This window comes from Suricata suricatta, chromosome 8 (genome assembly GCF_006229205.1).
Source record: "Suricata suricatta isolate VVHF042 chromosome 8, meerkat_22Aug2017_6uvM2_HiC, whole genome shotgun sequence".
In the NCBI taxonomy this organism is placed as follows: Eukaryota; Metazoa; Chordata; class Mammalia; order Carnivora; family Herpestidae; genus Suricata; species Suricata suricatta.
Window position 1 is genome coordinate 80,429,026 of NC_043707.1, and position 13,500 is coordinate 80,442,525.

The window sequence follows — 13,500 nt, forward strand, 5'->3', positions numbered from 1 at the left end:
CAGCACAGAGCCCAACGTGGGGCTCGAACCCACAAATGTGAGATCTGACCTGAGCCGAAGCCATAGGCTTAACCGACTGAGCCACCCAGGCGCCCCTGAATTTCTAAGTTTAAAATCCATTCTTACAAGGAGGATGTGTATGAATGCTCTGATTGTCTAACAAAACATTTAGAGGGAAAGACACTTGTAGATGCCATCAAGAGCTTATATAAATTGAAGGAGGAGTTCTACCCTTAAATATATATAAATTCAAAGCCATTAATATACAGTTGATCTTTGAACAACAAAAGTTAGAAATATGTGGGTCTACTAATACATGGATTTTTTTTAGATAAAGACAGCACTATAAATGTAACTTCTTTATGATTTTCTTAATAACATTTTCTTTTCCTTAGCTTACTTTGCTATAAGAATACAGCATATAATATATGTAATATACAAAATATGTGTTAATCGACTGCTTACATTATCAGTAAGCCTTCCGGTTATCAATAGGCTGTTAGTCTTATATAGCACTTTTCTGGTCTTTTAATAAGGCCAACATTAATAAACATGTCTACTGAAACATGTTACTCAAAATAGAGGTTACTGAATGTTTAGGTGTCACAGGAACTAAAAGTAGATTTAGGCTATTTATTAAACTCTACTTTCAACTCTACTGGAGAAGTGAATGTATTCACACTGACACTTTTTTTTTTTTAAAGAGAGAGAGTGCAAGGGCATGTGCAAGTTGGGGAGGGGCAGAGCGAGGGAGAGAGAGAGTCCTAAGCAGGCCCCACTCCCAGCATGAGCCCGGAGCAGGGCTCAGTCTCATTACTCTCAGATCATCATCTGAGCTGAGATCAGGAGTCGGATACTTAACTGAATGAACCACCCAGGTGCCCCAGCACAGACACTTTTAAGAAAACTCTTTCCAGATTACACATAAAAAGACAGAGACAAATCCAAGATTTTGACTCCAGACTTATCATTCTCACAACATACCTTGACACAGTGTTCCTTCCTCCTGCTCTGACTTATAACTCGCTTCTTGGTTGTTTAGGAAAATAAAAAGAATTGACTCTAGGTACAGAACTAAAAGATACCCATACCTGTGAACCCCCAGGTTGGTGAACTTATTTTAACAAAGAGTGGAACTAAGAGAGTTACCAACCTTGTAAAAGGGAACGTAAAGAGCACGCTAGCATTGACAGCAGGCCATGGCCGTGTAAAATTGCGGGAGCAAAGAGATTGCTTACTTTTTACGAAGGCTGAGTTGGCACAGAATACCCTTTCCCTGGATATGTTTTCTGGCTGCTGTTTGGAATCAATTTTAGGGCAAATGCATGTGAGGCTGGAGGTAGGAAATGGAGAAAATCTCGTATAACAGCAGTTTCAAGGATACAGTCACTCCTTGGTAGAAAACAAGGCAGCAGACGCTGACAACTTATTTAAACAGAGTGATTCAAGTTTGATTTTGGGAGAAAGGGGCTGATTGAACCTGTGCTAAGCACATTTGCAAACAGAGGGCAAAACCACTTGCATTTTGCTTTTGTCTTTTAGAGTTGCAATTGTGCTTTTTAAATGCTCTGGGCACTCCCAGTGCCGAACACAATTTTATGAATGCTCATACTCAGTTGAGGATGTGTAGACATTTACATTTCAATAACATTCGAAGGATTAATATTATTTTTTTTCCACAGCTGTGTGCATTCAAAAGAGCTTTGTATCTTCCCATGAATAATCATGGTTTTTATTATCTATACTTATATCTAGAGGCTGCATCTTGAGGCATGAACTTAAGCAACCCACAAATCCTGCAGACTTGAAAAGTCCCGTACTACACGGCAATGAGAGGGAATGACATATGGCCATTTGTAAGAAAGTGGATGGACCTTGAGGGTGTCATGCTGAGCGAAGTAAGCCAGGCTGAGAAGGACAGAAACCATATGTTTGCACTCATAGGTCTAACAGGAAATATTCAGAATGATCTAGCTTCAAGAAAAGCAAGCAGTTAGTAGTGCTTAAGAAAAATTGATTCAGTATCTAATGGATAGTTGATACCTGTCACAACACAGCATTTTATATACTGTTGAGTGAAACTGCAATACAATCTAAGTTTATTTTGGGGGAAAAAAAAAAGTCCCATTCAGAACTAAGCATCTGTAGCCTTTCAGTGTAAGCACAGAAGAGTGACAGCTAACCGTATTCCCACCTTGGCCACCCAAACATTAAGTTGGAGATAATATACAAACCGTGGTAGTTATGGCATGAAGCATCAGTTCACCTCTCTAGAGTTAAATTTACTTTTTGACATTGGAGGCCCGTCTTTTTAAAACATAAAGGACTGATTGGCCTTTATCGTGCTTTATTTTAATTAAACTCAGCCACAGTTATTAGCTATCTTCTGCATGCTGAGCACAGTACAAGGTACAAAGTACATGTTAATGAGTTAGACTAAAATAGTACACCAAGGTGCTGATCAGGAGACATGCATGAGAAACATCTGTGTAGGCTATTAAAAACAGAACAGCAAATAATATTTTAGTTCAAAACAGTGTTCTTTAATGTCTGTGTAAGAAAAATACCAAAAAACTCTTACAGTTGTTTTCATAATTACATATGATCCACTCTTAAAAATCGGTGTCCTATGCCCAAGAACACCAGGGAATCCTATAAGATAAGGCCTGTTATCAATGCATCAATACAGAGGCAGCATTCACCATCAAAAACCCTGACTTACTATTCTACTCTGGCGACTCGCTGCTCTCTGTATGCCAGTAGTCTTCAAAGTGTCTTGTGCACGTGTCCCCTAAGTAAGTATAAAAACTAGACCCCCCCCTTTGCATACTCACAGACCATTATCTAAAATGTTTTATTATTAGTTTAAAATAGTTGCAAAGAAATCATTTCCAGCAAATTGTAAGTATTCACATTTATAAACAGCAAGCATTTCATTACACTTTTAAATAAATGCAATAGACTCTAAATACCATAATGTTTGATACTCACCATCATGAATGTATAATTTATGTTTGAAAATATTTCATTGATCATCCCATTTCTATATTACAAATGTAAGTCTGAGCTGAAATTTATAAGAAAAAAATGTTCTCTTTTGTAAACCTAAAGCTAAGTGCTAAATTATTCTGTATTGTGTTATTCTTAAAATTATTATTTGCACATGGTTTATTAAAGCAGTAAACTATGTTTCCAATTTTGAAAAGGTATTATTAGACAAAACAAGTAAAATGATCTGTAGACTATACCTTTTCATGCAATAGATTTTTTTTTTCAGTTAATTCATGTAAGCTTAGAGGAATACTACGTAATGCTGAAATGAAACAAGATTCAACATCAGTTGATTCCTACATATTTTTTTAACACATCTAAGTGCTGAGGAATCCTTCCATGGAAATGGACAGAGTCCTATTATAACAGTGTTATTCAATTTTTGATCTCCTGAGTTGGATGCCAAAATCACACAGTGATTTATCATCAAAAATCATTTTTTATGATCCTTCATTTGACAATTAGAAGGAGTCCTTTTCAATTTTGTTGATAACAAGGAACTGGAAATAGTCTGACTTGTAACAGAGTATGTTATCAAATCATTAGAGTCATTCACTTTTTAATTTCTGGGCACTAACCACAACAGCTTTACAGAGACTTACCAAGTGGCCATGTATTAATTAAACTCAGTATAGTTTTTCACTTAGAGGTTCTTTGTTTGTGGATTTAAAATTAAGTAAAATTTCTATACCAGATATCAAGATCTACTACAAAGCTGTAGTAATCAAAATAGTATGGTACTGGCACAAAAACAGAAACACAGAACAGAACAGAATAGAGAGCCCAGAAATAAGCCCATGGTTATATGGTCAGATATCTATGACAAAGAAGGCAAGAATATATATACAATGAGGAAAAGACCGTCTCTTCAACAAATGGTGCTGGGAAAACTGGACAGCAACACACAAAAGAAAGAAACCGGACCACTTTCTTATACCATACACAAAAATAAATTCAAAGTGGATTAAAGACCTAAATGTGAGACCTGAAATTATAATTCTAGAAGAGAACACGAGCAGTGGTTTCTCTGACATCAGCTGTAGCAACATTCTTCCAGATATGTCTCCTGAGGCAAGAGGAAAAAAAGCAAAAATAAACTATTGGGACAACATCAAAATAAAAAGCTTCTGCACAGCAAAGGAAACTACAAACAAAACAAAACAAAAAAACAACCTGCTGACTGAGAGAAGATATTTGCAAATAATGTATCCAAGAAGGGGTTAATATGCAAAATATACAAGGAACTAATACAACTCAATACTAAAATAGCAATCTGGTTGAAAAGTGGGCATAAGACCTAAATAGACATTTTTCCAAAGAAGACATACAGATGGCCAACAGACACATGAAAAGATGCTTTACATCACTCATCATCAGGAAAATGAAAACCAAAATCACAATGAGATATTACCTCACACCTGTAGAATGATTAAAATTAAAACCACAAGAAACAACAGGTGTGGGCAAAGGTGTGGAAAAAAAGGAACTTTCATGCACTGTTGTTGGGAATGTAAATTGGTATAGCTATGTGGAAAACAGTGTGGAGGCTCCTCGAAAAATTTAAAATAGGGGCACCTGGGTGGCTCAGTTGGTTGTCTGACTTTAGTTCACGTTTTGTGAGTTCAAGCCCTGCATCAGGCTCTGTGCTGACAGCTCAGAGCCTAGAACCTGCTTCAGATTCTGTCCCTCTTTCTCTCCCCCTCCCTTGCTTGTGCTCTGTTTCTCTGTCTCTCAAAAATAAGTAAATAATAATAAAAAAAAGAAATACCATGTGATTCAATAATTCTACTATTGGGTCTTTACCAATGAAAACAAAACACTAATTCAATATGCCACCCCTATGTTTATTGCAGCATTATTTATAATAGCTAAGATATGGAAGCAACCTAAGCATCCATCCATGAATGTGGGTGTGGGGGGATGTAGAATAGAATTTACACAGCCATAAAAAAGGATAAGATTGTTCCATTAAAGACAACATGAATGGACCTATAGACCTAGAGAGTATTATGCCGAGTGAAATGTCAGACTGAGAAAGGCAAATACTATATGATTCCACCCATAAGTGAAATCTAAACAAACAAATAAATGAATAAATAAACAAAACCCAGAAGCAGACCCATGAATACAGAGAACAAACTGATAGTTTCCAGAAGAGAAAGGGGTGGGGGATTGGGCAGAATGGGTGAAGGGGAGACGAAGACCCAAGCTTCCCATTATGGAACAAACAAGTCATGGGAATAAAAGTCAGAGCATAAGAAATATAGTCACTGATCCTGTAATGATGACGTTATGGGACAGACAGTAGCTACACATGTGTGAACACAGCAGAATGTATTAACTTGTCAAATCACTATATCATATACTTGAAACTAATGAAACATTGTGTGTCAACTATACTGAAATTTTAAAAAGTTACAATAAAATAAAATAAAATTAGGTGAACCTGAAACTTGTATACTTAGGCTTTTTTTCCTATTGCCCATGAACAAATGACCTATATTCTTATAAACTTTCATTTATTAAAACATACCAAAGCAACTTTTAAAAATCAAGGCAGATAGAGAGATAGCTACTTGATATTCATATATAGACAACCATTTTAATTTCATAATGATTGTCAAATTTATAATTATGAATCTGACAGAATTGGCATAGCATTACCAATATCTGACAGGGAGACACTGATTCTTCTTAAGTGATGTTGGTCTTCTACCATCCAATGCATTGCCAGATGGCATTTGAAGAACAGGTTATTTTATACTTAGAAACGAACATCAAGAAGTAGTAAGGATAAGGCTTAAAAATGGACATGGGTATATTGATGATTAAGTACATTCTTTACAACAGAACCCACACATTTTCTGGTTAAATTAATCTATATTGTATAATGAGGTGATAGAAATAAAGTAAATTGGCAGAAAAGAGGTTGAAGAATTATAGTGAGTAGGAGCCTTGCTCCCAAGATAAAAAAAAAAAAAGAAAGAAAAAGAAAAAGAAAGAAAGAAAGAAAAAAGAAAGGCACCTGAGTGGTTCAGTTGGTTAAGTGTCCGACTTCGGCTCAGGTCATGATCTCACTCAAGCCCCACATTGGGCTCTGTCCTGACAGCTCAGAGCCCGGAGCCTCCTTTGGGTCCTGTGTCTCCCTCTCTCTCAATCTCTCTGCCCTTCCCCTGCTTGCACTCTGCCTCTCTCTCTCTCTCTCTCTCTCTCTCTCTCTCTCTCTCTCTCTCTGTCTCAAAAATAAACAAACATTAAAAAAGAAAAAGAAGGGGCGCCTGGGTGGCTCAGTCGGTTTGTTGTCTGGCTTTGGCTCGGGTCATGATCTCATGGTTTGTGGGTTCGGGCCCTGTGTCGGGCTCTGTGCTGACAAGCTCAGAGCCTGAAGCCTGCTTGGGATTCTGTGTCTCCCTTTCTCTGTGACCCTCCCCTGCTCACGCTGTCTCTCTCTGTCTCTCAAAAATAAATTAAAAAAAAACATTAAAAAAAATTTTTAAGAAAAAGAAAAAAACATGGATTTACAAAATTCATTTATTTTTTGGTGCAAGGTCATGAAATTATTTCTCCTACAGATCTAGACAAATGATTAAGAAAAGCTACTCCTGATACATGCTTCATTTTCATAAAGATGCAGTGTTGATCTGTCAAAGTTAACATAGGCATTTGTACATCCTCCTCTTTCATGAAAAATACTCAACCAAACAAAAGTACTCACTTGCTATTTTTCTCATTCCTAAAATTTTTTTCATTACTTAAAATGTGAATATGCCAAGATGGTATACTCCATAACTAATTAATATTCCCCAGAATCTTTGTTGCAAATCTTAACTATTTTAAGATTAATTGGTATATGGCTTGTGTATGTCAGGGTTCACTCAAAACGGATACCATAGGGGGCATTTTAACATGAAACTCACTACAGGGAATTGTGTTCCCAAAGGGTGGAGAAGCCAAATGGGCAAAAACGGTCACCAAGATAACTCTGATATTCCACAGCAGGAGCAGCTGCTATCCAGGGAAGAGGCTGAAGTTGTCAGAGCCTAGAAGCTCAGAGAAAGAGTCCCACAGAGCTAGGGCTCAGACAGACGCTTGAGGAGGGGCATGTCCCAGCTGCTATTAGTGTTTTGAGACCATGCCAAGGCTGGTTCTGAGAATTCCAAAAGAGACTGGAGATCAGACCCAAGTGCAGGTGTCAGCCATTGCTGGGGTGTTACTACAGCAACAGCAAGAAAACAGGGAGGAGAACGTCCTTTCCTCCATCCGTTCTGTGTCCCTCTGCATCCGCATTAGCAGACTCTTTTAGGAAGTCAGTTGGCAGAGGAGAAAGAGTTTACAGAGTACCAGGCCAGCCCCACGGAGTAGTCTGTAGGAGAGGCGATTCGCAGCCAAGAGGTAACATCTTCACAACTGGCTCAGCATAAGGCTGAGTGAACTTTCAGCTTGTCACCTGGATGATAGTGGCTGCCTTTCCGACTGGAAGGCCAGCACCCAGGTTTGCTTTTCCCCCACTCAACGCACCGTGATGCCTTGAACAGAGTCCAGCACACACAGACACTCAATAAATATTTGTTGAATCAATAAGTGAATAAAAGGAGTTCAAACACAGATCTCTCTGATGACAAAGTCTACAATATTAACTCTTTTTACTATCACTGCAACAGTCACTACATTTGAGGAAGAATAAACCAAAGAGAATCTCTTTCCACTTTACAAGTGTGCCTGTAAGTGGCCTTGGCAGCGTGTTTTATTAATGTCTCCGAGACTGCTGGAGTGAATCAGAAAGAAGTGATAAAACATCAGCAGTGACTAATGACTTCCAGTCTGCTTCTTTTCACAACAGTACAAAATTTTACCTGATGACCAAGTTGACATAAAATCTTCATGCAGAGACAATCCAGGTTTTATTTTGTGTGCTAACTGGAACTACAAATAAAACAAAGTGATACCTCTTACAAGAATCTCAGGAATGTTTCAGACACACTTTTTTCCCCAAAAGACCAATCTATGATATAGCCATTAAATCCTATAAGGGCATAAATAACTTCAGTGCTAACAACACTGAATGCTAACCTTCTTAATCCCTTGCTCTCAAGAGCAAGGCTTCACATGTTGCTCTTGAGAATGGGCACTCTCTGTCTTCTCTGACTGCCCCGAGCCACACACCATAGCACAACCTGCTCTTTGAAGTCCAGAGACACCGATGCCATTCTCATTTGCATTTTAAAAAAGGGAAAGTAGAGGAAGTTTTCAGATTAAAAACAACAACAACAATTCCACATAACATTATGACAACCAATTAGGGTACACCTGTTCTAGCTGCAAATAGGTAGGCATTTATACTTTTTTCTACCAGTTCTGATAGACTAAGGAACCTTTCTCAGTGGTGTCAGACACAGGGTAGAATACCAAGCCCCACGCCTGCAAGAGGAGTGATAAATAGGTCTTACAAGCTCAGGCCACCTTTCACCCAGCCCCAAAGGTTCACGCTACATTACTTTTAGCAGAAGCCGGGTCTGTGTTCTGTGAGGCTGAGTGCATCTCCGTAGAACTTCTTTGGAAACTTTAACCTGGCCTTCAAACCTGTTCTTTCACATCACCTTGAAGTCCAAAGCCATATAATGATGCTGTGAATTCCTGTGGCTCCTTTCAGCAAAAGTTGGACTACTTTGTAGTTTTGGTTTTGAACGTCATTTACTGATTGACATTTGACTCCTTTCAGCAAAAGTTGGACTACTAATGTAGTTTTGGTTTTGAACATCATTTACTGATTGCCTGTGTTTTCTGGAAGAAAAAAACTGGTTTTTGCCTGATGCTCAATTTGGAAGTGGATAAAGTTTCTCCCTCTTCCCTCACTTGTCGAGTTGCCAGATAACATTCCCTTTCTGATTCAAGTGAATGAGGCACTGGGTTATTTTACATTCAGTCACACTCACCTATGGTGGATTTTATGGTAATAGTATTAAAACTAGCGTCTCATTTAAAGAAATGAAGTGTTGGCATCTGAGCTGGAAAAGCTTAGGCGGAGGTGGCTTTGGTAACCTATGGAATGATGTTAAACCAACATATGACTTTAGCCATGATGGTGTCTCCCCCTCTGGGTCCCCTCAGTGGGGAAAGTCTCAGGGCAGGAAATTTTGAACTGGTGCCAGAGCAAAGTTTGCTATCATAATTTAAAAGGTTGTGAACCCCCAAATTAAAGCAATGTTTATTTTTATTTTATTAATTTATTTATTTTGAGAGTGAGAGAGAGAGAGAGGAAGTGGGGAGGGGCAGAGACAGAATGAGAGAGAATCCCAAGCAGGCTCTGCACTGTCAGCACAGAGCCTGATGCGAAGCTCAAACTCATGAACTGTGAGATCATAAATTGAGCTGAAATCAAAAGTTGGACGCTTAACCAACTGAGCCACCCAGGTACCCAATCTTTATTTTTTTAATGTTTATTTATTTTTGAGAGAAAGAGAGAGAGAGAGAGAGAGAGAGACAGACAGAGAGAGAGAGAGAGAGAAGGGGGGGGGAACAGAGCTCAAGCAGGGAAACACAGAATCTGAAGCTGGCTCCAGGCTCCCAGCTGTCAGCACAGCTCAAAGCAGGGCTCAAACCCATAAACAGTGAGATCATGACAGAAATGGAAGTTAAATGCTTAACCAAGTGAGCCACTCAGGTGCCCCTTAAGCAATCTTTAAACTGTGGTCTGGTTTTCTGTATATCTCCAATGCTGGTAATCACAGGAGATAAATGAATTCCACAATGGTTTCATCATCTAATTTGTGGGATTGATATCTCTTATAGACAGAGTTGTAATCTTACCATAAAGATCATTTTCTTTAGGTAAACAGTTCTCAAAATAAAGTCTGATAAACCCTGAGGACAAAAGAAATACTTTCAGAGAGTCTGAGGTCAGCATTTTTTTTGAAAATAATAATACTAAGATGTTACTGGCCTTTTTTATCCTCATTCTCTTCCAAGAGTACAATGGAGTTTTCCAGAGGCTACATAAGGTGTGATATTACAATAGACTGAATGTAGAAGCAGATATGAGAATCCAGTGATCTTCTGCTAAGTGACATTAAAAAAACTTAGAAAAATGTAAAACAATGCCAATATTCTCACTAATTGTGTGTGTGTGTGTGTGTGTGTGTGTGTGTGTATGTGTGTAGAATGTAGTTAGTTTCATACACACACAAAATAGGTTATTTCTGTTAACATGTAATGGGTCTATTAGGTTTAGGTTTATTATTCTTTTTAAATGATTTAACAAATGTTTATCAATAGATCTGACCCACATAAACAAACACAATAGCTCTCTGGGGGTACTAAATAACTTTTAAGAGTATAAAGAGTTTAGGGGCAGCTGGGTGGCACAGTCGGTTGAGCATCTGACTCGGCTCCAGTCATGAACTCATGGCTCATCAGTTCAAGCCCTGCAACAGGCTCTATGCTGACAGCTCGGAGCCTGGAGCCTACCTCGGATTCTATGGCTCCCTCTTTCTCTGACTCTCTTCCACTCACACTCTGCCTCTTTCTTTCTCTCTCTCTCAAAAATAAGTAAACATTAAAAAATTATTTAAAAAAAAAAGAGCATAAAGAGTTTAAAGACCAAAACATTTGAGAACCAGTTTTGAATTATAGCCTAATTAGACAAGTATCAGTCTTCATTTTACAGTGGCTTCCATAAAGTACAGACTTTTTGGGAGTGTTGATGGGTCAAAGTAAATCCTGATAGTTTGAACTCTGAATTATATTGGGAATCTAACCAAAGTTCATGACCCTTATGACCTATAATCTTACTCACTTTTACTGGAGAGATTTTCTCCAAATGTGTTTAATTGCATCCACTTGTACCAGACTATAATCCATTCTGCACAGTTGCAACCAGAATGACCTTTTAGAAACATAATCTGATCATGTCTCTCTCTTGCCCCATCTTTCACTGGCTTCCCATCTGCACCCAGAGGAAATCTTTGCTGGCCTACAAGATCCCATGTGATCTGGTCCTGCCAATCTCAACCCCCTCTCCAACCATATCTTGTGGGTCACATTGGCTTTCTTGCAATTCCTAGGATAAGCCTGCTTTGTTCTTGTCTCGGGACTTTGCCCATGTCGTGTGTTGTGCTTAGAGTGTTCTTTCAGATATCTGCACAGTTTCATTTACCCTTTTGTTATCTCCTCCAAGTTCTCTTAAAATTGTGTCTCATTCCCATCCCACCCCCTCTTCTTTGTCCCCTTATTCTTTATTTCTTTGTTAACATTTCACTGCCTAACATTACATTATGTCTTCTTTTTGTACTGTCAGTCCCTCCTACTACAGTGAAACCTCCATGAAAGCAGACACTTTGACTATTTTACTCATCACACCATATCTAATGCCTAGAATAATGCTTAGTACTGAGTAGATGCTCAATAAATACTAGTTGGATAAGTAAGATCTAAAGGGTCCATATCCTTATAGCTATGTATTAAATCAACACGTGCCATCTACTTAGCTGTACACCAGGTACCAGGATACAGAGATGAATAAAACACAGCTAAAGCCTACGTTATAAATCAGAATGATGTTGATCTTAGACAAGAGGTGTAGGTTAGGTGATGGAATAGAAGTACAGAGAAGAAAATGATTAATTACAACTGGAAGATTTAAGGAAAGTTTCATGATGTAGGGAATAGCTAAAATGTCTAGCAACCCTGATTTCAACTTTATCTTGTTTGGGCTTTGCAAAATAATCTTTTCACTCTGCGTAGTCCTAGCCACAACCATTCAAGGCTTTTACATTAAAACAACCAGAAGATCATTGGTTCACTCTTGCTACCAAGAGTCAGCTATTTCAATAGGTAACGGAAGCAAAGTAAGCGAGCTAATTTTTACTAAACAGACACAAAGAACCAGATGAGCAGTGACTACTCTGGCCCCTGCTGTTGAGGAGGTTTCTAGACCTTTAAGTCCAGACCCTTAGCCAAGTGATTTTTAAGGAAAAGACAAAAATCATTACTAAATTTCACAAGTTCTCATCTGGTGTCAGGAAAATCCACAAGATCCAATCAACATTTTACTAGAGTTTTATATAAACATCAGATAAATGTGCTGTGAAAATTCCGATGACTGTAAAAAGAAATGAAAATTAAATATGTCAATATACATTGCCCATTTCCACACTGTTGCTAGAGTGAGAAACAAGAATTTGAAAGATTAACAGAGAGAGGGACCCAGAGTTGGGGGCAGGGGGTGGTGAAAAGGAGAAAGAGAGAGAGGGAAGAAGATGCAGAAGAAGAAAGGGAGAGAGAAAAGGAGAGGGAGAGGAAGAGGAAGAGGTGGGGGTGGCGTAACCTTTACTGAGACTCCCTACTGTCTGAAAAGAAGTTTTTGCAATAAATAGCTTGAGGTATCACATAAATCCATGTTATCCCTCAACATTAGATGACTTTTTGCTATCATTCACTTCAGAACAGTGAAATGACTCTAGTGTCTCAATGCTATTCCACAATGGAGAGTTTTTGGTGACTCCTTCTTATCCCAGGTTGCACAGATTTTCCATACTAGATCCAAACCTCCCCAAGCCAGTCACAATTTTGATTTTATATTTTGATATTCCTATCTTGTTGAATAGGATGTTTTAAAACTAGTAATATCTCACCAGACTCCATATACTGCTATCTGCATCATTAATTCTATCCAGTGAGGTCAGGCTCCTGAACTAAAAATCCTAACACATCAGAAACTAATTATAACCAAACACTCCTTGTGAGTGAACACTAGATCATGTATATACACTAGGCAGCTTGTCCACATATACTACTGTTTTCTCTAAAATCTCACATATTACAACTTAAAAATTTTGTACGCTGAATGGCTATCCTTTGATTGTTGGCTTAGGCAGGGAGATCCAAAATTTCTCTTGATCGCTGTCCAAAGTATTGGTTTGTCCAGAAATCCTGATGATGTTATCAAAAACTTAGATTTTTTCCCCCCATGTTTCTTCGCTCCTGTCCACAGAATGGGCTTCCTCCTAAGGCTGATTCCCCTCATGGACATAGGATGGTTGCTGGTAGCAATCCATGTCACATGCTATTTTGTTCATATCTAGCAGGAGAGGGGTGCCTGGGTGGCTCAGTCATTTGAGCATCCCACTCCTAATTTTGGCTCAGAACATAATATCACACTTCATGACTTCTAGCCCCATATCAGGCTCTGCACTGACAGCATGGAGTCGTCTTGGGGTCCTCTCTTTCTGTCCCTCCTGTTTATGCATGCTCTCTCAGTTATTTCCAGTAGCTGTCTCAAGAATGATAATATTCTTTATCAAAAGCATCTGGAAAATCTTTATTGAGTCTTGTTGTCCTAAATTAGCCTACCTAACCCTGAACTTATAATTGTGGAAGAGAGGATTGGCTCATCCTGAATGGAAGGTCGGCTCCCCAACCTTCATGGCCATAGTACAATGAGGAGAGTGAAAT